The 26,883-nt window shown below is 37.7% G+C and overlaps 1 protein-coding gene across 1 annotated transcript in view; it reads right to left on the bottom strand.

Annotated features, from left to right (window-relative positions):
* The window catches only part of LOC142400728 (glypican-1-like), a 42,740-nt gene that overhangs the window by 14,007 nt on the left and 1,850 nt on the right, over window positions 1–26,883 (bottom strand). The gene's annotated exons all lie outside the window — the stretch shown is intronic.

A 26,883-nucleotide genomic window follows, 5' to 3' on the forward strand; every position in this document is an offset into this window, starting at 1 on the left:
TAATTCAGGGTGAAAAGAAGCTATCTATATGGCTGTTTTGATTGGAGTTCTTGTTGATATCTTATGATGTATCATACACCCCACTGTAATTTTCCCAATTTGATGCAAATTTTATTGTAACTATGTCCGCTCACAATGTCTATTTTCACTGGTCTGAAACGGGGGACTAGTTGAACGAAAAGTAACTTTTGAATATATTCAACAACATTTTTTTTATTGCTCTTGAACAGGCTTGGAGACTGTTGAGTAAACTTGAGTAATATCTTCCATCACACTCATACCAGACTGTTGGATGTGCAAAAATATGACACATTGTACAACAACTGACAAAGAATGATAATTGGACAAAAATATAGTTATGTTTGGTACAACGTTTTTGTTGCCACTAAAATCCTAATTCACACACTGCTGCCCCTCAAATTTCACCTGGTATGCAGGGTTTCACAATGATGCAATAGCTGGGACTGCCATACTGGAGACTTTATTTTTTCAACATGGTTATTTATAGAATTTGCGTGCCACTTTTATGTCTTCATAAAGTATTTATTACCTCTTAAAACCCTTTTACACAACTTATAATACCAACAACAAAAGCATTCTGAACAGGAAATACAGTATAGGCTCTTTGATTTATATATAGCAACTACATTTATCTTTTGGCTGCTGTCCACTAACAATGTTTGTTCCATACAGTAACTTTATAGCCAAGTGTCTGAATATCTCTATACAGATTGTGAGTTTTGTGCATGTGATGCTGTAGTGATAGTCTGTTCAAATTTGAAAGCAGAAGTCAGTGGTTTGAATTTGTGTAAGATCTTTAACAAAAAAATAAGACAATTCCACATGAAAAATCTGAACATGTATGAATCTGTGTTTGGAAATTTTAAGGTCTGTTTCAGTGCTGTTACTAGATGCTAAATTATAGCTGAACATAACTCCATTACAGCGTTAAGACTTAAATGACAGTACGTGTGCATAGACAATATTTTCAGGAGGTGTTAAGTTACTCTTTAAGTAAAAGAACTACCACTTGACATTAGGTAAATGCAAGTATAATGTGTTTACGTCAAACAAAGGTTACTTAAGTAAAAGTGTAGAGGAACCAACAGAAACTAAAACAAAGTGTCATATAGGCACATTGATACCATACTGAGCATTACATTGATTATTCCAAAACAATTGCAGTATTTTTTGTTAAGTCTCAAAATATAAGTGAATGTTAACAGCTTTGTACATTGTTGTGCTGAGTTTTCTTATGTAATGTATGTCTGCAACCACTGTTGACCCTCTCGATGAATAAAAAAGATACAAAGTCCCAAAAAAAAAATGTTTTAGCTTGAAGGGTGTTCTGTTCATCAATGCAACACAAAAACTCTGCTGCGATGAACAGTGCAAACTTTCCTCAAGCCAATAACTAAACCTTGATCATGACTTGCATGGATCACAGAGATGTTCTGCAGAGCGAAGGCTTGATAATAACTTGCCTTTAGCATTTTCTTTTCTTTTTTCCTCTATTCACGTTGGGATTCTCAGGCCCAAGAGACACAGCAAAAATGAAGACGTTTTTTCCCACATATATACATACTTGAACACACATTCAGCATGTTTGCCAGACAGCCTGAAGGACAGTCTGCAGCATCAGTCTCTTAGCAGACTAGAGGTCGCAGGATTTTTCTGTGTGCCTACATCTGAAAAGGTTAAGGGTGAGTAAGTACCCCACAGCTGTGTGCTTCACTGAGCTGTGTGTCCTCCTTCTTAACAGGTCCTGGGCTTGTGGCTGTGTGTGTGAGCGTGTATGTCTGGGCATGCGTGGGGTGTGTAAGTGGGTTGCAGGGCAGAATTTGTTCCCTATGGTAAGTGGAGCAGAAGAGGAGACGCCTTCATCATCACCGTTCCATGAATCTTTCATTGGCACTTGCGTGTGTGTGTGTGTGGAGTGTGATAACACGGAGAGATATAAACAGTGACAGCTGTATTACAGGAAATAGCACCTAATGTACCACCTTGCTTTGTTTCTCATAGGTCTTTGTGTGTTTTTCTTGTTAAAGTTGATTTTTTTTTCCTTTTGCATTACAAAATACTGGCTTTCAAATTCCATGTTTGGACAGCACAACTTAATTGACAGATCAAAAAGGATACTCATACTCTTTCGTGTCGTTAGTATTAATTTCAAGTGCAGTTCATATAAGTTCAGATGAGACACTCCCTTGTTTCTTCTGATCCCACCTGCGTCTTACTGAGCAGTGCGTCCTATAATTCAAAGCTGGAGGAGCTTTTCAAAAATGTTATCTCATCATCACACTTAAGTTGTGAAATTTCACAGCTCCCACCGCCCTGAGAATTTGTTTCCAGAGAACCACTACAGGTCTACGACAGAACCACTACAGTGCATCATTTCTTTATATTTGATGCTGCATTGAGTACAATCGTAATACAGAGCATCAAATACCGCATTTTATTGTTTTTTTCAAAAATGTATGCCTAATTTGAATTTGATTTTGGCAACACATTTCAAAAAGGTGAAACTTCATATCAGCACAGATTGTCACACAACTGTGAAGGCACAATCAGTGCTCAAATTATGTCAAAATGAATTAGTCAATTTGTTGACTTTTTTGTTCAAGATAGAAATATGAGTGAAATAAAGTTTTATATTAGTACAAAATTACAGACAAAAAACAGGTCTGTACATTTTTTCTTTAATTTTTTTCTTGCAATTATATTCAGTCATAAAGTACATAATAGAGATGTAGTTTAGGGGGCCATATTCCTTAACCATTAACAATCGTATTCTGGTAGTGTCATGATCTGTGGGTTTTTTTGTTTTGCTTTTTACTCTATTTTTTGGTTACTTTTCCTATGTTCTGGGTTTCACTTTTGTCATCAGTTTGTTCCTCACTCTTATTATCCTTGTATCATCCTTGTTTTATTCTGCTGATGGTTAGTTTACTTTTTACACCTTGTCTTCAATTATTGCTCTCAATGATTGCTCATTTTTGTAATTAGTCCTTCAGTGTATAGTCTCCAGGTTTTCCTTTGCTCTTTGTGCTTGCTTTTTGTATGTTTGAAGTTTTTGGGTATTTTTAGATTTCCTGTTCAACAGTGCCTCTGATTTTATTGAAAATCTCCAACCTGTCTACACTTGGGTCTATCTTGGGGACTATCTCCTCTGCCACGGATCATAACAGTTAATGCTGTCAGAGTTGCAACAAAGCTGCATGTGTATTTTCCATCCATCCATCCGTCCATCCGTCCATCCATCCATCCATCCATCCATCCGTCCATCCGTCCATCCATCCATCCATCCATCCAGCCATCCATCCATTTTCCATACCCGCTTAATCAGGGGTCTTCAACGTTTTTCAGGCCAGGGACCCCCAAACTGATGGAGAGTTGGAGCAGGGACCCCCCTACTATTTATATGGCATACAATTGTAGCCTAGCAAGCCAGACCCCTACAGCAAAAAGCTGTACAGGGACGCTGGATAGCAGTGTGGGCGGGATAAACGGTTGTCTGTTAAGTTGCCTCTGCACTCAACGCCACGCAATAGGATGGCGCAACAACCAATCAGAGCGGTGAAGAAGGATTACGTAGTCAGTGCGACGGAAAGTACATGGTGGAGTGTAGTCTAATGTCAGAGAGGAAAGAATATTATTTTTCTTTTCGACTTTGCCTGTGTTTTCAATACCGGCACTCCAATCTGTTAATGTAGAAACTGTACGCAAATAATGTGGAAGAATGGAACTAAACGACAGTTGCCGGGCGCAGCCATTGTTTACCTCTCTCTGGAACTACACACTGAAACGTCGCACCTCTGTCGTCACTAGGTAGCCCGGCCTCCGACCCCGCTCCTCACGATTTAATTGGCCTGATTAAGTTTCAATTTTCAGCCTCGCAAAACGACCACAAGTGACTAGACTAGCCCGGAGCAAATTCAATTTGCGGTCGCTAGGGACGTCTAGATTTCTAATACAATTGTGTTTTATATTAAACGGGGCCTAGTGCCGTGTATAAACCTAGCTACTCTGTTATTGTACATTCAATACTAAGCTATTCAAATAATACACAGGTTAATATATTCATGTTTTTATTTTAAACATGTGCAAGGTACAGGGTGGCCGTGAATGCGTGCATTGCTGTCTGAAAGATAACGTCTTCTGCCTCCATTTTTCCGTTCACTACAATATTTTGGATCCGTGTTAATGTGCATTTAAAGACATTGCAATTTGTGAGAAAAAACTGTTTGAAAAAATAAAAAATAAAAAATAAATCACCTAATCAACCAAAGATTTCGCGACCCCCCTGCAGTACCTCCGCGGACCCCCTGTTGAAGACCTCTGCGCTTAATCCAATGTAGGCCATGTAAACTGGGCTACTTGTGATAATTGGGAAGATTTTGATGTGGTATTGGCCTTCTCTGAAATCAGGACTTGAGAGTTGAAACACATTTTTCCACAAGGATTTAAAACCACAACATCATTTGCATTTGTGGCTTATAGTCAGCATATGCCATCTTTAACTACTAAATGTGCCAAATTGCCAAAGCTGTGCCAAAGCTAATGTTAGCATTTAGTTTTTAGTTTGCTTCCCATCACAGACCATATGAGGAATCTGCCACAAACACATATGCTTTACTGCATTCTTGACTCTCTGGGTAATGGAAACAGCTGGCATCCTGCTATAAAACCTCATTTATTTGAAGAGACAGAAGTGAGCACATTGGTGGCACACTAACATTTGTGTTTCTAAAAAGCAAGCTTGCAAACATGTGCATAAAAACTGTATTACACTAGCTGAGACAGCAGAGCGTTCAGCATAGTGAAGGTTATCTGGGAGTAGGCGCTTCACTCAAGAGTTTCGTGATGGGAGATGGGGAAGCTTTTGCATCCATGTGTTCAGAGTGGCGGAATGCTGGAAACTTCTTTTAAGCAAAGCCTTAAAGGAAGAAAGTCCTGCTGTAAAAAAAAAAGGGTGTAAACAAGCAGAGGAGAGATGAAGTCTACAGTGAGAGGAGATCTGGGTCAAATAAAATCAGCCCACATAGGTGATCTGATTACTCATACTGTGTTTGCCCTTGGGCTTTAGCATATTTTGTTCAGTCTACACCCTGTAGGGTGAACACTATACAGGGCCCTAACTGACATAATACATTCCCTTGTACCTTGTACTCTTTCAGAAAATGAATAAGGATGCTGCTGCTTTGAGAGGAGTTCGTAATATGTGTAATAGAACTGAAGTATAAACTGCTTTCCAGATTTTTGTCACTCACTGGCAGCCTATTGTGGTTTACCGGCAGCCCATGCTGCATGTCCTTCATGCTTTGAATGTGTTCTATTCTTATTATATCACATGACACCAAACCTCTATAGCTGTATCCCTGAATGAGTATATGCCAAACAGGCTTTGCTTGAAATGAGCTAGTCTTAACCTCCTTCAACAGCCTCACTACGGAAAAACCAATGGAAATATGTTTTCTTTTTTTCCCCATTTCCTTGAGGCAAATAAAAAATGAATACATCTAAACATACTGTATGTTCGAGATGTCTCTTCAAGGTAAAATGATAAAAAAAAAATTGGATAAATTAGTGGTATAACGTATACTTACTTTTTGCATTACATACCAAAACCAAGTGTAAGAAATGGCTCAGGCAAGTTTACTTAATTACTTAATTACTACTTAATTTTCGAAAAGATACAGTATATGTCAGAGAGGAATGTGCTCTATCAAACAATAAAGTATGACATTTAAGGGTTAAAGAAAACATGTTAGAGGCTGTCCTTACCTGTCTCTGTCAACCACGCTGAACCAGATTCAAGAGCTGTTCTAATGCTAATGTCAGTTGAGGGATAGTTTCAGATCTTTCACAACTCTAGATGTGTGGAAATTACTGAGATTCATCGCAGTGTGGCTATGAAAACTTGATATTATTGATGCAGTGAAAGATGCAGTGAAAGAACACAATCAAGAGTTTGAAGCCACACAAAATTAAAGAGGACAATTTTTCATTTGAAATTTTCTTGCAGAGTTATCTTGCTTTATTCTATTCAACTACCGTGATTCCAAAATAAGCAGAAAAAAAAGAGAAAGAAGCCATTTGGCATTAATGCTATTCGTACGTTACGGTGAAAAGCATTAGGCCATACGCTAGCTTTTCTAGCGTGTCATCCCGTTCCAGTATTCTGGGTAATAAAATCTGTTTATATATTCTAGAAGTATATCACCCCATCTCGCTTACATAAAGTTTCCACACGCAGAATACCTGCAGTTTTTCTGCATTTGGACTCTGAATTTCGAACTAACTTCCCCTCCACGGCATGATACAATCGGGTGTGTAAAGCGTTACCGACCCTGTCACGTGCTAGTTCTGACCAATCAGCGATTGCGAGTACTAATTTATGACGCAAGTGAGTCGGTTTGATTGTAAACAAAGATGGCGGCGCCCAGCAAGCGGCGGCGTGGATCGCCTGATAAAGATGAAAATCCTGCTTGCTGCATGCACACATTAGATCATTGTATCGAGAATACCTGTGTAATAACTAGAGCTAGATGGGACACCTTCAGAAAAATCGCCAAAGACTGGATATCGCTGAAAGGGAGAGAGTGCAATGCCGTGTTGTCGATCGCACACACATTGGATAGGGAGTACAATGAACTGGAAACGCTGCCCCACTACCATCCTTCCTGTTACAAACGATTTACAGATAAACGACAAATGTTCTACGCCAGGCAAAGACAGCATCAAAAGCAACAATCAGCTGGTGAGTACATTATTATTGTTGCGATCTCGGTGTGGCTAGCCTTCACAGCTGAACACAGATCTCTATATATTCTAGCCTAGCCCTACTTACTTTACCATTTTTGTTTTATTTTTTACTACTAGCATGACTAGGCCTAGTAGGCCTACTAGTAACTAGGCCTGCATCATCATCATGCTACCAGATTACATTCATTGCATGTGTATCTGTCTATATAGGCCTTAAAGGCGGTAGGCAATCCATGTACATGATGTATGTGTTGTGCCACATGCCATGGCTAGTCTGATTTTATTTTTGAATAATTGTAAAAATCTTATTTAGCTTGCCACACTAAGAAAGTCCTTCTGATCATTATAAATGACCATTCACAAATAAAGTGAAAAAGAGTAACCGTCATGCCATATCATCAAATAAGACTACACTACAGTGAATGCTGTTGTTTTGATAATAATATTGCCATTGAATTCGTAATGAAAATTATTTAGGCCTAACATTTGAGAATGGTGGCTGAAGTCATGCCTTCATTATTCCATCTTCAATTAAATCTTTACCGTGTATTACTATTTCATTTCCAGATAGTGCTGGTCCTTCTCCAACACATTTTTACTTTGATAACTATAGAATATACATGTATGTAATGTATTTTGGCAATTTGTTATTATTCTGTTCATATAATCTAAACCTGATATGTTATAATATGAAAAATTAGGTCCTGTTGTGCACTTGTTTCAATAGCACTGTGTTGGAAACTATGCTGCTGTTGAAATAAGATTTCTTCACAACAATATGCTCATATCCTCCTAATATTTCATATTCTGAACATATGTGGGAATGTCCGTATGGATCTGAAAGTTGAAGTGTTTAGCTTCTATTGCTTTTTGAGATAATTGCAGTTATAGATGCTATTGGAGGCCAAAAATCCAAAAATTTCATGCATTTTCCAAATAAGTTTAATTCACGACCACTGCTCCAATCCGGCCAATATTTCAGGGACTGAATATTTGTGGAACCCCTCACAGATCTGCCAAGTCTGAAATGTGTGGTTTTATTACTTTTTGAGATAATTGCAGTTAAAGATGCTACTGGAGGCCAAAAATCCGAAAATTTCATGCATTTTCCAAATAAGTTTAATTCAGAACCACTGCTCCAATCCGGCCAATATTTCAGGGACTGAATATTTGTGGAACCCCTCACAGATCTGCCAAGTCTGAAATGTGTGGTTTTATTACTTTTTGAGATAATCGGAGTCAAAGTTGCTATTAGAGGCTAAAATGTCTATTTTTTCATGAATTACCCAACTTCGAAAGACGATTACTCACTAACTGCAGGATGCCCGCTTGTGGAACTTTTTTTCAAAGAAGCTGAACTATTTTACTTCATAAAAACCAAAACAAAAAGTATTACCCGTAATGCTGGAACGGAAGTCACTTTCTAGCCACTTTCTGAGAGCTAGCCTATGGCCTACATGAACTAGATTAAACAGAAGCAGTGTGAAAAAATGACCTCTTGTTGTGCTGAAGATGTATATCAAGAATTAACAGTGTTACCTTTATTATATTGCAATACAATCATAGATTCTACTGGTAATTTGTTAATAACACACATATCTTCCAACCAATTCTTTAACTCTCTCATGTTAAATTCTACCAGCACCTACAGGAGTCAAACTGATAACAATACCTCCCAACCCCATCAGACTCAGATTACCCTTCTTATTATTTGGTCAACAGGATTTATTCACTTCGTTAGACTCGTATGAGTTCTGAGTACGTAAATTCTTTGGTATTGGTCAAGTGAAAGGTCTTGTGTTTTGTTTATAAGAATAAACAAATCTAATGGTGATTACTAGGCCAAATTCTCCCAGCCCACCTGGGGCTAAGTGCGACATTAGAAAACTTAAGAACCTTGTTCTGCTGCAAGATATTTGGCACTTGATAATTTGTGAATCCATTTAACTCAAAACTTGTTTTTGGCTTTGCCTGCTAATGTAAAACAGCCTACACTTGTCGCCAAGGAGAGCTGTTTAAAGACGACAGTCCTTAGCTATTTATTTCCTTTCTCCATCAAAAGCATCTGGCTCTCCCTTTCCTTCTTGGTGTTACACCCGCCTGCTCCATCACTCTTTTTTTCCTCCTACATTCCTCATGGTGGCCTAAACATAACTTTACCCATCTCAACAAGTGAGCCAACCACAGCACATGTGCCATGCAGACAAACAGGTAACTTGCACCACTCTGCAGGCTGACAGGAGCTGAATCAAGGCCACGCAGTGACAGGAAGTTTGCTGTAACAGACCCAGATCTACGAGTATTCTTGTCATTTACTGAAACTAAAAGTCATAAAACTCCCATGTAGACAAACCTTCAACAAGCCAAGTCAATATATCAGTACACTCTAATTCAATGTTAATACATTAATTTATCTAAACAGGAGCTGTCTGTTTACCTCACTCTGACACTACATTAAGTATTCATTAAAATCTCCTCAGGAAGTGATGTGGTGGCATGCTGCAGGCTTTTAAGTCAGGCACAGAGATACTTACTTGTTTGGCTTCTGGCGACATCAACATAATTTGTATTTGTCCTCTGGTAAAATGCCCTTTTGTATTCATGGGGTGATTTTTTGCTCCACAAGGTGTTTATTTCTACTACAAGTGATGGCAGATTGATTTTCACTGATTTTAGTTCAGGATGGGAACAGAAAGAAAAATATCACTGAGATCAGCTGTTAGGATAGATTTACACATAGTGTCTTTTTTTCAATGAAGACTACTGGCCATGGCGTCTTTTCAGGTATTGCTTGTTACAAAAAGCTTTTGAGTGCATCTTTTGTTGCCATACTTACAGCTACTGTGACATTTCCACAATCCAAATTAATTTTGCTTGGACTTGAAGCTGATACATGGATTTCTAATTAAATGAATAACTGTGTGCATTTGCAGCCGTGAGGAATGGATTTGAATTAATCACAACATGATTACATTCTGTCAGTAGTTATAGAAAATCTGTAATTTATCCAATTAAATTTTGCATCAGTATATCCTGATGGACAAACATTTTTTTGATAATTGCATGTTGTTATGCTTGGTAGCAAGACCCTTGTTCTGTAATGACATACACATATTTGTTCACCAAAAAAATAACAACATAATAACACGTATATATATATAAACAGTATATATTGATCATTATGCCTGTATTATATTTCCTAATAGATTTAAAATCCCCATTAAATGGCTAGCACAGAGCTGCAGTGCACTGCAGATATCCTGTAAAAAAACAGGTACCACCCGCCACTGAGCATTATCTCTGTTAAAAACTGAAACATGACAAAAGTATTTTGTTGGACACATAATTAGTTTCTCAGGGCACAGGGTAAGTCAAAAACATTCTCATCTAGTTTTACTTTAAATCAAAAACTCCAAAATATTAATTTGATTACCAACAAAAAGGCATTTGTCATCACTGAGCAAGATGGTGATTTCATTGGAGACTTTGAAGATAGATTAATTATAGATTAATGGAAAACTGAAAGTTCCACAATGCACTTTCATGGAATGGAAATTTTGCCCATGTGTATTACTGTGTTGCAATAACCAAACAGTGAGAAAAGTAGAGAGTGATCCGATATGTTGGATTGAAATGATCTGAACTCACATTGATCACCTTGTACTGGGTACAGTTCTGACTTGTTAAGCAACAGATTGCGGCTCTCTTTACCACCTGTTTTTGTCACACTAAATTCCTTTAGGAAATCGCTTAACCCCCGACTGATTTGTTAGGTTAATTCAGGTCAGGTGATGAACATGTAGTACTTAAGATGATAAAGACAACAGTGAAGTATCTAGCTAAGTATTCTTTCTAACTTAGTACTCATAAATGATTAATTATTTATACAAAACAATAAAGCAAAGTTGTTTTCAGTTTATGGTTAGCTGACTGGTCATAGCTATAAAGAGTATATAATGTATGCAATATAACAATGGGGCTATACAGAGTAGGAATAAAACTACTAAAGAAAATAAGGATCCATTGTCCATTCCATGTCTGGAAGTTTAACAGAACAAATCTTGAAATACACACTCTTTCACTTGTGGCCTTGATGGATCAGAGCCTCTGGACATATAAGAAAACCTGATTAGTGCATTTGATTGCATAGACACAGAAATATAGTCAAATGTGCAATATGAGCTTTTATGCATCAAATACACACACGCAGTGAAGTAAGACGACATTAAATTATATTCTTATAGTCATAATATCCTTAGGCAGTAGGTCACGCTGAAGAGAAGGTAGACTTAGGATTCTGAAAATATACAATTAAGATACTACCATATGCTGTCACATGCAATGTTTTGTCTTCAAAAACTGTTCAGAAAAAGTTTGTGATGCTAAAACGTCCCCTACATGTTTGTAAAAAAAACAAACAAAAAAACTTTTAATTACACTTTTAAACCCAATTAAGAATCTAAACATCTGAACTTTTTAATGTTAACTTTAGAGTTTCTTCACAGGATCAATTTTGTTTTACTTGAGAAACTCAAGAAATGCTTGCAATATCTGAGAGTGGCGAGGCATCTAGCAGGTTAAATGAAACGTGAAAATCTAATTACACCCAGTAGTGCTTCATCACACATTCAACCCTCACCGACACTGTAGACTAATCTTTCTCAGAGGTGGGGATAGTATACACTGAAGCTGAATCAGCACACTGTAAAGCATGAGTAAATGACAAGTTTCCAGGTGTTGGGACATATTTCAACCTGTTTGAGCTGCTGACAAAGGAATACAATTCAAAAGCACTGCCAGCATTGAGCATTATTCTTGTCAACTGTGGTTGTTAGATCATCTCATGGAAATGATATCTAGAATACTGTCCTGACTTTGGTAAATTTCCCTCAGATGAATGATTTGATCAAATAATTGGATTGAACAACAACAAAATTACCACCGAAACAACATCCATCTCAGGTTAGTTAAAAGTCAATGGTTTTCCAATAGTTTTGATATGTTCATCTTCACCTCCTAAAGTGGATCATCTGACTAGCAATCCACACACTGATGCCAGCATGGACGTGTGCCAGCAAAGCTTCTAATGCAGATTTTTTCTAATAAACCTATATTATTAAATCTTTCTTTTAATAAATGTATTTTTCTTTTGTTTTCAAAGTAAATGATTGAGCATTGTGAGATCATGTTTAACTTTTGACTTGCTGCTGCAGTGATGCAAAATATGAGCTCATTCAAGATGAGTTTTTCCTGATTTACAGCAGTGCATGAACCTCTTTAGGCGCTAAAGGCAGACAGATCAGTCCAGAGACAGTGTTTGAGCAACGTCACCTTGACTCTCTGCAGTAACTATGGCATGTTAATGACTACCAGTATTTCCTTTACTGACAGAGTTCAAATAATCAGCAAGACTGAGATTAGAAATGGCATCAACAGGTCCCTAACAGAATAAAGCCAGCAGCCAAATCAAAAAACAAAAAAACTACAGTATCATTAATCATCTTCATTTCAAGATCCAGTTTTAAAATCATGTTCAGTTAAGGATTGAATCCATATATTCAATAAGTAAAGGTTTTTATGGTTTATAACTATCATTATTTTAAAATCAAGACTTGATTTTCTCAGCAAAAATCACTGATAAACACTTTTAATAGCAGTTTATTTTGCTTACATGTGTATAATATAAATATAACATATATATATATATATATATAAATGTAGCATATATATATATAGCATATATATATATGGATAGATAGGACTTTGGCTTTCAGTTTACCAGACAACCCTCTCATGGCAACTTGTGAAATACTCACAAAAACAGAAAACTTTGCATTTGTACATATGAAAAAGTATTTTTCTTGTGTCACCCAGCAGGACTTAAGTAAAGCTATGTGAAAAGACAAAAGAGAATTAGAATCCAGTGGGTCTGTGGACACTCATCAACAGATTAAGTTCACAGGACTATTTCACAGTATGTCATTTGCCCAAATACATCTCCATGGGGAATTTGTTTATGCAGACTGAAACAGTCTACAGTTTACAGACATGAAGAATATGCAATCTTTAGCAGTCTTGAGAACAACAGTGTGTTAATTGTAATGGTGGAGTCCATGAGGAGGACTGTCATGTTGTACAAAGAATATATCATGACAATGATCTTTTTCTAACCCTTTCAACCCAACTGGGAAGGGACAAAGTTTTTTTATGCAGTGTTGTTGTTTTATCAACCTAAAACCCATAGTTATATATTGGTCTTAAAGTCATACTGAAGTATAAATGGTTAAAAGTGCTGGGCTTTAGCGGTGATTCCCCCCTTTTAATTGTAGCGGCATTACCTTACAAGATGCCATTATGAGTTGTGTTTAAAGGTATTAACAAATGACCTATAGGGTAATTTAAGTTATATATGACTTGTTGCTATTTTAGGTTTTGCTGTGAGACTGGGTTGGATGACTTTTCAATCCTCTTTTTAAATACAATACTCCTTTCTTCACCTAATACTGTTGATGAAAAAAAAAACTATCAGAAACATATAATCTTACTTCATGACTGCATAGTAAGTGAGTGTGAAAAACAAGACATTGTCCCAAATAGTAGAAACTGAAGACAGCGAATAGGGAAGATTCACCAATTTGAACACTGTCCATCTGAGTCGAGTTCACACTCCGGTCTTGTCTTAGCCTGACTCCCTCTCAGAAACTCAACATCCTTACATCCATCCAGCTTTTAAGTCCTCCACTAAAATCAGTTCAATTTTTTCCATCTCTCCATTTCACTCGAATGATCACGCATCCCTCCTTCTCTCTTCACTTCCTTCTCTCCTGCTGAGATGAAAGTTTGTCTCAGGAAGTGACCTTGCACTGTGTTACTGTGGAAACAGGCCATCTCATTGTAAATTAACTGACCTCTGACCCTTGGACTTGTAATGACAGATGCAAACACACATAACGACGCACTCAAAAGTTACACATGCAAAGAAAAAAACGATGACTTTTTCTTCTGATCATGCTACAAATAAAATGTAAAATCAGTGCCGAGACAGCCTTCATTTTAACGTATGCACACGCCCTGAGCCTGCCCTCGCTCTACAATCACTCACCACATCAAAGTGGATTATTGCTGAGCAGTAAAAGTGGTGCAGTGGTTTGAATTTATTCCCTTCAGTCAGACGTTTATTCGGTGCTTCCCTTTCTTAATGAGCCTCTTACAATAACCCTGTCACTTACTGCAGCAAATTACTGCTACCTAAATGAGGAGCTGATGGTACGTCTGCGTGCATGTGTATGTGGGTGAGTGTTTCCATCTCACACTCTCTTCACCATTTAAGACCACCTGTATGTGATTTAATGTCCCACATGGCCTTCCTCCCAAAGTACACTTTTACCTTTTTACTATCCACCAAAAAGAGAGGGAGGAGCTGTAATGTTGGGAGAGGAGAGGGAGATGGAGGGATGGGAAAGCAATAAAATGAAAGAAGAAGGAGGAGTGAAAAACTGTCGATGGAGACAGCAGCATAAGCAGAGAGTGAATAGGGGGAAAAGACTAAATACAAAAACCATAATAGACTTCTAAGTGTCTCGTTAATCTGTAGCCTGTTTTCTCTTGCCTATGATTTCTACATTTATAATTGACTGTCACTTCATTTAAAAACTTGCTTGTGTTGTAGTTTCGTTGCAGCTAAACACAATTTTCCCACAGCAAGCAAAGCTATTTTTCAATTGTTCTAGTCAACATGAAAATCAATGAGGTTGCTTGTCTCACAGCTTGAATTTGAGCAATTTTACTGCGAGTATAAGAAATATAAAGTGCTGAAAATGTTTTTGTAACAGCAGATACAGTTCAAATTCATCCTGAGAGGTGATGGGAATGTCAATCTCTGTGATAGATTTTTCTTAAATTATAATCACGGTGGTGAACAGATAATTTCATTTCTGTGGGGACAAAAAAATCAAATTATGTTAGATCTGCTGAAAAATTTACATTTTTACTTCCCACTGAAATTCACTCTCCCATTGTTCTGCTCAGTCTTTCGGTGACACAACTTTTCCAGACTTTACAGGTAATATAACATCTGATATACTGTAATTACTGTATCATGTAGAAATATGGTTGTTTTAGCAAATGGGCTTAAAACTGAATCAATTGAAAGGAGAAGATGTGAAAAAATGACATTTAGAACAATTAGAAAGACAGACATAGAAAAAAAGGCAGTGAACAGGTATAAGATGCTTTGGGTGAACCTTCCTGAATTAAAAATAACCCACAGACCTACAGTACAGCCCTGTCTGTTGCCCAGTGTGTGTGTTTGCGTGTCTTCAATGGCACCAACTCTACGATATAATCCCATGATTCTATGTTATTTCTGGCAGTAGTTAAAGGCTCATAAACTAACGACTACTTTTACTCCCATTCACCCAGTCTGTCAAAAAAATCTCAACACGTGCTAACTGGTGGGTTAGCATGCTGCAAAGAGTCAGCATCTATCTGAGTGAACGTGCACATTTGTGCAAGTATGTGGATAATTCTGGTGGAGGCAAAGGTCATGTCAGCTCTCTCTGACTGCAGGGATTAGCCTTTTTCTACAGCCGTGTGTAAACAGGAGCCTGGTCGCTTGATTTGTAATAAATCAAAAGGAATCCTGTGCAATAATGAGAGTTCCTGTCACAAAGGCAGACGCATATATGAAGCAAATCTGTGAAATTATGTGATACTTTCTGTGAGATGTAAAGTAAGTCCATTACAAATGATGGTATGAGGTAAGAGCCTCTAACACAGATTAAATGGCCAAGATTAGCAGTGGATTAGACATCAGCCCTAATCCAACAACACAGGTGGTGGTGATAGCAAGGTGGAGATGAAGCTTGTGTGTGTGGATAAGGGGTAAATAGGGGCACATCAGAGGTGGATCCTCCGTCCCAGCTCTTTATCAGCAGGGGGTATCAAATCTCTGTGGTCGGGGGAACATTAGGTCACAACCTTAGATCAGTCGTTTCCAGGTCAAGTCTTCAGAATCAGAAGAGTGAAGAAACTGAATGAGTGTGACACAGCTTGATTAGAGATGCAGGGAGAACTGCACAGGTTTCAAGTCTCCTAACTTCTAGGTTTCCTAACTTTACCTTTCCTATTCTTCTAGTGCATTGTCAGTGCCTTGTTTAGTTGTCAATTATTCATTCAGATTATCAAAATATACACTGTGTGAAAATCCTGAGCCACCTCTCATTTCTTCATTAATATATTGTCATCAAAATGGAAAATAAGTGCAGTATTTTTTTTTTACATGTACAAACATGGACATACAGCTTCACATAAAAAAAAAATTAGCAAAGTTCTAAAGAGATGGAGAGTCAATGCTCTTCGGGAATCATACAAACACATTTTTATGTGATATCTTCATGATATCTTTGTAGATGCAACAAAAGAAATGGGAACAAAATGTGGCTTTTTGACAGGCTCTATAACTAAGATCCTCAAGATACAATTTAAAACATGTTGTCTGTTCTGTGTGCGAGACAATGCAGGTTCATCCCTTGAGTTAGGTGCCTTTTTATTTTCTGAATGATTCATTTGTCAGTGTTACGTGGATTAGTAAAAGGAAAAAACATGAAAGCAGCCAATTTCCAAAGGGAAACTTTGAAAAACCATCAGAAAGCCTGGAGAACTATTGCTCAAGACCACTTTAAAAGATTACAAGAAATTCTCATTTCTCATACTCATTTGAAGCAAAGAGATAAAGAAATGAGGGGTGGTTCAAGACCGGCACAGTCCTGTAGGTTATTCCCACTTTCGAGTTATAAAAATTTTAAATCAAATCAGTCTCATGCAGGTGTTATATATAATAACCCCAGTAATCTGTGAGGATCTGTGCAGACACCTGCACAAGCTTGACATGAAGTGAACAATTTTTGCTAAGATGTACGTACTAAGTACAGAAAATGTCTTTTAAGCAGTTACCAAACGGATGCTATTATAGGAAAAACTATTGTCTGTAGTTATACAATTGGCCCCAACTGCTCCCTGGAAACAACAGTAAAAGCTAAAAAAAAAAAAATATATTAATCTATAGTTTGCTTAACTGTAGACTGTGCTGTGTGTAAAGATGATTAACATGACAGCCTCTCAGAAGAGGTGGTGTTTCTGTCATCAAGTTCTTGAGTGGCTACCCAGGTAACCAAACAATATTCTTAATATGTGTACTCAAATTATGATGAGCAGGAGGAGAGATCTCTATTGTGGTCTGTCACTAAAAATGAGGGAACAACATCAATGGGCTCTCAACAGTTAAAGAAAGGTTGAAGTGTATGCATGAATGAATAAATCAATTAAAAGAATCCATCTCTTCTCATCTCTTCATTGATTCATGTTTATATAGAGTATGTTATCTAAATCCAGTTTTGTCTAGCAAGTGAGAGAGCACTTCCACCAATATGTCCATATATAAAATGTACAGTTCTAAGTTATACTATTGTTAATAAATTAGTCGCAAACACTATACTTTAATGAGACAGAGCTGACATTCTGGTGAAAAATCCAAAACTTCCAATAGTTGTAGAAAATCTCTACTTTGATGGAGTTTGTTGTAGCATGGATAGATAAGACTGCATGACTATTTTTTCACACATGTGTATGTAATTAAATGAAAAGGGAAGAAAATTCAAGGAAGCTATTTTAACTTCACAGGGGGTAGTTCTTTCTGTATTTGGAAGCTTATTCAGAGAAATTCTTTATTATATCTCCCTTGGTGCTCAAGGGTAAGACTCAGTAAGTGCAGCAGTAGACCTGGTGCACAAAGAGTGGCACATTTTAAAAAGTCATACAGACATCCTGGTGTATCGTCTTAATGTGACGCCCACTGTGCTTTCAATATGTTATGACCCAAGGAGCCGCATGCAATACATCACCTCTATCAAACTTCTGTGTCACTCCCAGCAGCAAAGTATATCATAAAGCAGAAATACCATGAAATAACAATAAAGAATAACAAGAAATAACATCTGAACCGACACTTGGGAGGTTAAAATGGTAAAATATATGAGGGAGACTGACTCAGAGAAGCATAAACACTGCATGTGTGCACAGGGATGAGATTTTTACATGAAAACAGGTCTAATTATAGGCCTACGTTTGGGTCTCGCATGCAGAAACACATATATTAAAGAAAACCCGAACGCACAAAGGGATGGATCCCTCACATTGCGCGAACCATTCGGTACTGTATGTGTATTTGTGTCAAGATCCTCTTTTCATTAAATGCTAGGATCCATGTAGCTTGGAAAGGATTAATTCTCCTTGATTTGACCTTTAAAATCCACTCCTTTGCCTTATAATCAGTCATTGTTTCACTCAACTAAAATGTATCATAGATGATCAACTTCCTTATTTGATATTGGAGGTTTATTCCAAGTCTCTGCAATAAGATCTACAATAACATAACATCTATAATACTTTTCACCACCGATTCTATCAGCTTTCTGGGTGTTCATGTGCCATTGAACAACACTGATATTTTCTTACCTAGATATCAGTAAAGCAATAAAACTGTTCAAAGGAAAATACTATGTAATATGCTGCTATGCAAAAAACACACAGAGGATTAAAATATTTTTAGCTGCATGCATTTTTAGTGAAATGAGATTATTGTGGTTATGTTGCAGAAAACTGGAAAAGCAAAACCCGGCCTTTTGACTGGTGAAACTTTGTTTTAAATGCAGCCTTTTTCTCACAGCTGAAGGTTCAGATAGAAAACCCCGAATGGAAAACAAAAAAAATCAAATGGTTGTTTAAAAAGAAGAAAGAAAACTTCAGTGTGTTACATAGTTTTTCTGTGCAACGTGACAAAGCCACACTGAAGGGAGTTATTCTTCCCCATACAAGACACAGCTGTTGAAATGTCTTTACCTTCATTTTTTCAAGTAAAGACTTCTGTCTTTAACTGGAGCATTTTGGATGAAGTCGTTGAACAATCAGAATAGACTAGGCTTTTCTAGAGGAGGGCTTTAAATAGACAAGAGTCAAAATGGAGAATTTCAAACAAAAACTGACAAGATGTGCTTTAGCAACTGTGTGTATGATGATCTGTGAAAAATGGTGCTGTTGATAAAGATTCTCAGTCATCCAGGTCAAGGTAATCATAATAAATCTTCAAGATCCAAGAAGAAGTCTTGGATCTTGAAGACTTGAAGACCCTTATTCAAGCTCTTATGATGAAATGGTGCTGTTGTTTTAAAGCATATAAATGTTGTACTGGTATGAGAGAATAATGTGGGATCTTTAAGTAAGAATGTATAACGTACATGTAGAAGAAAGGAAATATCCTCACACATACCATTATTTCTAATATTTTAATTTCTTTAAAAAGCTTTGCGATAACAAAATTTACTTGAGCCAAGATGCTGCGGTCAGACTCCCTGCGTCCATACCACAAACTAGTGCACACAGATTTGGAGGGTTTACAAAGGAGATGCATTTTGCAGACATGGTGAATGGCATCCTCTTTTATACCAGCTCACATTATGTTGAACACATGCAAATTTAAATACAAGGGGTTAGAATACAAACTTAGGCAGATATTAAACAATAAAAATTGCACTGGGGGGGTTACGGAAAAACATTTCATTTAAAACTTTTTTTTGTTTTGTTCCTTTTGGCTTCACATACTTAATTGCAATGATTAATCATTGTAACAACAAATTAATGGATGTTCAGTGGTAGCAGCTTTGTAATAGTATGCTGAGTTTGCAAAGGTTAGCGAAATGGAAAGCAGCATACCATAACACCTCAGTTTATATTCACTGTGTTTAAACATAGCCCTTAAAGGAGACTACGCTCACGTTCTTTCCTGAAATTACAAATCACAATGCGTGACAGGTGAAATGCAGTTGTGAGAAGTGGAACACAGTGTGAACCCACCAACCTGAAACATTTCATCCACTTCTCTTCTCACTGTTATAATATGTTATTTAAAAAGCTGCAGCAGCTAAGGTGCAAAACAGACGCTTGAAAGTGCATGTTGAGCTACTTTTTGTATTTGTAATGTTGTGGTTCTATATAAAGGTCAAGGCCCTGCATTGTAAATTAATCTAAGTTTATATTCAGTAAGAAGAATTATTTTTGTAAATATTTGAATAAATCTTTGTCTGAAAGAAATCTCCCAAACTAAGATATTACATTTGCTACCATAGAGAAAACAAGCAAATACTCACATTTTAAAAGCCAGAAGCAGTACATTTTCTTACACTTGTGTAAAAAACTGTAGGTGGTTACACTGTTCAGTTGTCTCTTAATGTAGGATCACTTCAGAAAGCTTCAGAATAAGCATCTGTGCAGAATTTCATTTAACTTTATGTAAATTTGACACGAGTACCAATGGATCTCCATCACTTTTACGCATATTCACACCGTGTCATATGCACGCACACACTGTGTACAGAGCTCCATGAAGCATATAAAGAGCATTGACTCATAAAGCAGCCAAGCAACCGCAGAGTCCACCACATCAGACAAACAACTCATCTTTTCATTTGGAAAACAGATGGACGCTCAGCTGTCTGTGAGAAGGAGGGGGAGATGAGAGGAGGAAGCAAAAGTAAAAATAGTGTCTGATAAGGAGGAGGAAGTGAACATTAATGCGGGTGGGGGGCAAGGAGAAGAAGTGTGAACCGGAGTTTGGGGAAAAGAGAGAAGAAGGAAGCAGAGAAAGAGAAAGGCAGAGGTTACTGAGCAGCTATACTGGTTTGTAGCACATTGATTTTAGGTGCAAAGATTGATGTTAAGGCATCGAACGGCTTGTGCATTTGCCCCTTAGCTCTTTGTTTTTCTCTGCACTCACCACTCCTATAATATATGATGACCTTTGTATTCATCAGTTTTCATGATTATATGTTATTACTGGAGGAATTTAATCATCTCTGTCTTTACTAACAGTCATCCTCTATAGTATGGGTGCACACCTTGAATTTAAATGAGCATCATTGAAATTACACTGCTTCCATCAAGTTCTCCAATTTGAGCAACCAGGCAGGCTCTTGTCCTCTGACAGCACATCTAGGACATTAATCCTGATATTTCTTTGGCTGTTTGGTAATGTTCTGGCAATCATGAAATTAAACCGATTGTATAGTCACAGTCAAACAATGAAAATTGGTTTTAGATGAAAAAGGAAAATAATCTATTGGCTGCGTTGCCCACCTACCAATTCATCCTGATCCCTTGCTTCATGGACAGATTTCATGCTAAAAGAAGTCTGAGCTAAAATTACTCCACTACTGACTTGATCTCTTACTAAGGTAAAAATATCCCTAATGGCTTCATGGTTGGAATTTGCTAATTGTAAATACTTTTTAAATTCAGCATGATGTAGTACATTTTGTAAATGTAGTCCCGTTTAGAGGATAACTAACAATGAATCAGGGTAAGCTTTGGGGTCAGAGTACATTTTGATTTACATGCCCCTGTCCAATGGACAAGTTAAGTTTCTGTGGTTTTCAATCAGATTCACCAATTGTTAGATTCCTAATCACGAAAAATCAACATGATATACTCTCATATATGTTTTATATGATTGTATTTGTCTGCTTGTGCAAAAAAAAAAAAACGGTTTGTTATATATACATACATACTTAGTATACCAGTGGCAAATACCTGTTAAAAACAAATGGTCAATGATTGTATTGAGGTACACAAACGGATGTCTGGGCTTGTGTCTGTGTTATCAGCCCTAATTATACAAGCAAATATGATTGCTAATGTATGTAGTTACAGTTCATTGAAAATATTGGATTATACATTGTTCATTATACAGTCACAAATTTTTTTTTTCTCCAGTGGTCCTATGTTCCCAGAATCCTTTATTTCCCAGCTCTTTATTAAGGGTTTGGGAATAATCTTATCACCACCTATCAGTCATGTAATGGATATTGAGTATTTTTCTTTTTACCACACTATCTTATCACTATTTTATTGCAGTAATGACCGAGTAAAACCCATATGGCTATAATGTGAACACTGTTCTAACATAATTCTGTTTGTTGGCTTATCATTGGCCTTAATGCTAAGGGTTATTCTATCAACATTGCAAAAGTAACAGCTGAAAAGTAACTACGGTTTTCTGCTAATCAAGGGTTACTGGAGCATGAACCTCCAGAGCAGGGCAGAGATGGTCCTGTTGCAACCAAAACTCTAATAACATCTAGAAACTCTAGATGTTTCAGTCATGAACAAAGATTTAGTTATGTGACCTTATAACACCGAAAACAAAAGTAACCTATTCAGGTCATTTGCTTGGGGGTATCACTCATTAGCTACTGTTAGCTGAACAAGCTAATACTGATTTTATTCAAACCATGAGTACGAGTTCTACTCTAAGAAAATTGTTGTATAAAAGAGTTTTTTTTTCTTTTATGTCCTGAAAAGGCATTTGCTCTCCTGTGTAATGTGAAATATTTAAGAATTTTAATAAGAGACACAACAGAAGGATCCGACCCGAGCACAAGAGCCAGTATCTGTATCAAAAACAGTTGTAGCAGCACCCCTTGGTGAGGCAAGGATAAAGGAGAGATAACAGAAAACATAAGCTGCCGCCATTCCTCTCATCCTCCTTCGCCTCTCACCCTTTCTTCCTCCACCTCACCTCTATCTCTGCCTGTTTCACCCTCTCTATTACATGTTGCTGCATCAGACATCATGAAAGATTCACAGCTCTGCTTTTAACGTCCTACCAAGGTCCTGTCTCAAACACACAGCCCTGCCACTCATAGATCACACAAACACAAAGAGGAAGGAAGAGGAAGGAGTGCAAAATTATAGAGGGGAAGAGAGACCCTGGGAGTGTTTGCGTGACAGTATGCAAGTGTATGCAGGGTATTCAGTGTTCCACATGGTGGTGTGTGCTGTGAGCGCCTGAGTGAGCATGTGATGTGTGACAGATGACGGACAGTATCAGTTTCCTCCCTCACATCCATACATAAGCGCCCATGCGCCCCAGAGACACTGTGAGCAGATATGAGCCGGCATCTGTTAAACTGGAAAATAGCCATACTTGGTTCAGTTAAACACTGTAATTCTTAGTAAACCTTTTAGCACTCAAAGGATTGTCACAAGTAATGTAAACTTCAAAATACATAGGCAAGAAGAGTCCTCATGTACGTAGTTCAATGTCATAAGCTTAGATTTACTCAGGTGCATTGAGTAAAACAGGTCAGAAACATGAGAAACTGAGTACTTGAAATCCTCATTATGTGTGCTCATATTTGTGTTTCAGACACAAAGGTGCCACAAAAGGTGAGAAAAGAACAGAATGAAAAGGATCACGTGTTTTTCAAACGGTAGAGTATATGAAGCTCTCGTAGACCCCCAAATGATATTATGAACAATTAAATGAGCATATGAGTTCTTTAATTGAAGAATTAGCAACAGCAGATATTCATCTTGAGCAACCAAACCATAATAGTTACAAAACAGCAGCAGATGAGAAGACATATCTAAGAAATCTGATTTAATTTGGGCTCAAGGTGGTTGAAAAATTCACTAAAAAAATAATGGTATCAATTACTAGTCCGCCCGTGGAGCTGAGTATCTAACAGAGCTTGTTTAATTGCTAGGTACTGACTAATAACCAAACCTGTAATGCATCCTAAACTAATGTTCACTCGACCTAAAACATTTGTACTCTGTAAACCTCTGCCATTTAAACATTAAATAATGTGATGGTTCATCCCATGTGGGATGAAAGCCCATCACCTCCAACTAAACCTCTCGAAAACTGAACTGCTCGTCTTCCCAGCCAAACCAACCATACACCACAGCATCTGCATCCAAACTGAATCCCTATCTCTTGCTACATCAAAGGTAGCTAGAAACTTGGGTGTCATGATTGATGACCAACTAACCTTTAAAGATCATGTTATGACTCAGCAGCTGGTGCAAGCCATGGTCATCTCCCGCCTTGACTACTGCAACACTCTCCTAACTGGTCTCCCAGCCTGTGCTGTGAAACCACTACAGATGGTCCAGAATGCGGCGCCACGTCTGGTCTTCGATCAGCCAAAAAAAGCACACGTCACCCCTCTGTTCATTGAACTCCACTGGCTACCCATAGCCGCCCGCATCAAATTCAAGTCACTGATGTTAGCCTACAGAGTCCTTAATGGAACGGCTCCCATCTACTTGAATGCTCTTGCAAAGGCTTATGTCACAACTCGGTCACTCCGGTAGTCACAGGGTTGTCGTCGAGCAGTGCCTACACCACGCTTAAGACCATCCAGACTCTTTTCATGTGTCGTTCCACGATGGTGGAATGACCTACCGAGCGCCACCAGAACAGGGGCGTCCCTGAATATCTTCAAGAAGCTCTTGAAGACCCGGCTCTTCAGAGAGCATCTCTTATCTTAGCACTTACCTTGTACTTCCCTACTCCATCTACAGCACTTTATCTTTCTGTACTTCCCTCTATGCCTGCACTCTATCACTACACTGTCACCTCTGACAGAGTCTGACTTGTGGTTTCCTTCTATGTAGCTTATTGTTAGCTTTGAAGGTATATCCTCATTTGTAAGTCACTTTGAATAAAAGCATCTGCTAAATGCATAAACATAAACATAAATATCAATATCTAGGACAAAAATTCCATGTGAAACCAAGAAAGGTATCAAAATCTTCAACTATGAATTGAACAGGTTATGTCGTCTGCTTCTGTTTCAAGGTATCACTCGATCACATGGGTGTGTGCTGCTCCACACAGACAAAGCATGTGTGAATAAAGCTTAGTGTCTTCCCCGGAGAAGGTGTTGGCTTTCACTGACTTTTAAACACACACACACTTATGCTATAGGAGAAGCTAGTCTTTAACTATTGACCAGGCGGAGGTTACGATATATTTGTTAAAAACCCTCGCAGGCACAAAGACAGATGGGTAGACAGCATAAAGACAGCTTCTATTCAGGCATTCACATTGTGGTAAATCTATAGGACAAAAGATAGGATCCGAGGCTGAAAATAATAGGCTTTTTAAAAACACTATGTTTGAATTTGGAGCATCTTCTTTTTATTCGACACAGATTTTAGTAACACATTCATAATCTCAACTTTCAAACACAAGTCTGCTTAACTGTTAAAGTGTCAACCACTGTTAAGGCCTGGAAATATCAGGCATTATATACAAGAATATCCTCCCAATTCTCATTATACACTTGAAATTACAGTATTATGTGATTAAAACTGTTTTCAAATAATGCCCACACACATTGACACACACTGCATTTCTGCCTTGATCTTTGACTGCATGCTGTGTGAAATATGGGCTTTTGCAAATCTTTACACATGCTGACTTGGAAAATCCCACAACACTGTAGGGATCCCAGCAACAATGTAAGTCATTTAATGAGTAATCAGAAAATACACAGAAAAGTAAGTATTTTTTCCATCTATTGGAGTTTACAGAACATACCCATCTTTTAAAATATCATATGATTCATGGAAGGATAGAAATGTCTTCTATGGGGAGTTACAAAAAGATGTGAAAATCAAAGAAGAATACAGAACAAGGGTGAAAATTGGGAAAAGGGCACGGTTCAGTTTGTCCCCTAACATCCACTGCACTTCACTTATTGCTGATGGGGCAGGATGCACATCCTAAAACCAAAAAAATGTTAACCTAATCCTCTCATCTCTAAACCTCTGTGACTGCACACATATGTATATAAACATATTGTGGTTAGCAGAGCTGCAGTATAATGACACACACATACAGTTTGCCACATTACACTAGTTTCCCACAAAAAAAAAACAGGAAGAGATTAATTTGGACTAGGTTTTATTTTAAATACTTATGTCCAAAGAGCTGAGATCCCAACAGCTATTCATCAATATCCACAGGCAGGTCAGAGGACTATAAATATCGCAAATGTATCGCATATTTATGGAAACTAAAATAATACTACTTAACTTAGTGTCATAACGAGTTGCTACAGTGTCATGCGTGTGAATACATTTCCATTTCTTAAGGTTTCCAGCTCTCTTCTGTGAAACTTTTCTGGAATTCATCCCATTCAACCCTTCCAACACGGTCACTTGTCATGGAATTAAAAAAAGTCTTGCAAATGCTGCACTTCATCCATATGAATTTACATTTAAACCTTTTTGTGTCTCTTGTATGCCATTAAATGGTTGGGGTTATGGTAAAACAAGAGAACAGGGTGTCAACCCTTCACAGTCCCCGGTGTACAGCGATGACAAGATAAAGATGCATAATGGATTGATAACTTGCATGATACTCTATATAATGAGACCAAGTTGGTCGTTTAGTTTTGGTGACAGAGACATCTTATCTGGACATTTTGAAACTCAATTCAGTTTTCAGCTGTTGGCAACAGTAGAGAAAAAAAAAGTATTTTACAACATAAAGTTGTGAATGGAAGGCAATGACTTTTGAGCATTTTTTCTCCATTATTGTCCTGCATGCTTGCTTGCAAAAAATAATAATAGGTACAAACACTGGAATAAAGAATGCTTGCAGGTGCAGTATTATCCAAAAGATAAACATGCAGGAAAGGCATCCTCATAAATAACTGAAAATGTAATCCTGTAACATAGTTATACCCTGTCAGGAAATTTAACAATTCACATGAGAGACCCTGGCACAGGAGTGCAACAAATTCTCTCTGTCAGCCATTAGCTGAACTGACCCCCATCAGGGAGGTGGGATGAGAAAGACTGGAAAGTCCATGTTCTGAGGAAATCTGACACCTGTCTCTATTGTTCCGTTTTTACCTGAATGTAAGATTCAATGAGTTCTGGGAACTCTTGCTCAAATAACTAAAGCAGATCAAGGTCCAAATGACTGAAGCCTTGTGTGTTTCATCAATCAAAAAAAGATTAGATTTTAATGGAAAAAGAGGGAAAGATTCACACTGGGTCTCTTCCAGTTGTTCGTGAGGCTCTGATAGAGACCTTGAGTGACTCACTTGCTCCATCTCTGTTAACCTGTCTCACCGTTTTCTCCGCCTTTCCTCTCCACTCACTATTATCTGCTGTCTTCCAGCTGCCTTTCTCATTCACACACCCACACATACACACACATGCACCATTAATAACTCACAAACCTATACGAGAGCATTTACACTG

Source organism: Odontesthes bonariensis, chromosome 15 (assembly GCF_027942865.1).
Source record: "Odontesthes bonariensis isolate fOdoBon6 chromosome 15, fOdoBon6.hap1, whole genome shotgun sequence".
NCBI classification, from domain to species: domain Eukaryota; kingdom Metazoa; phylum Chordata; class Actinopteri; order Atheriniformes; family Atherinopsidae; genus Odontesthes; species Odontesthes bonariensis.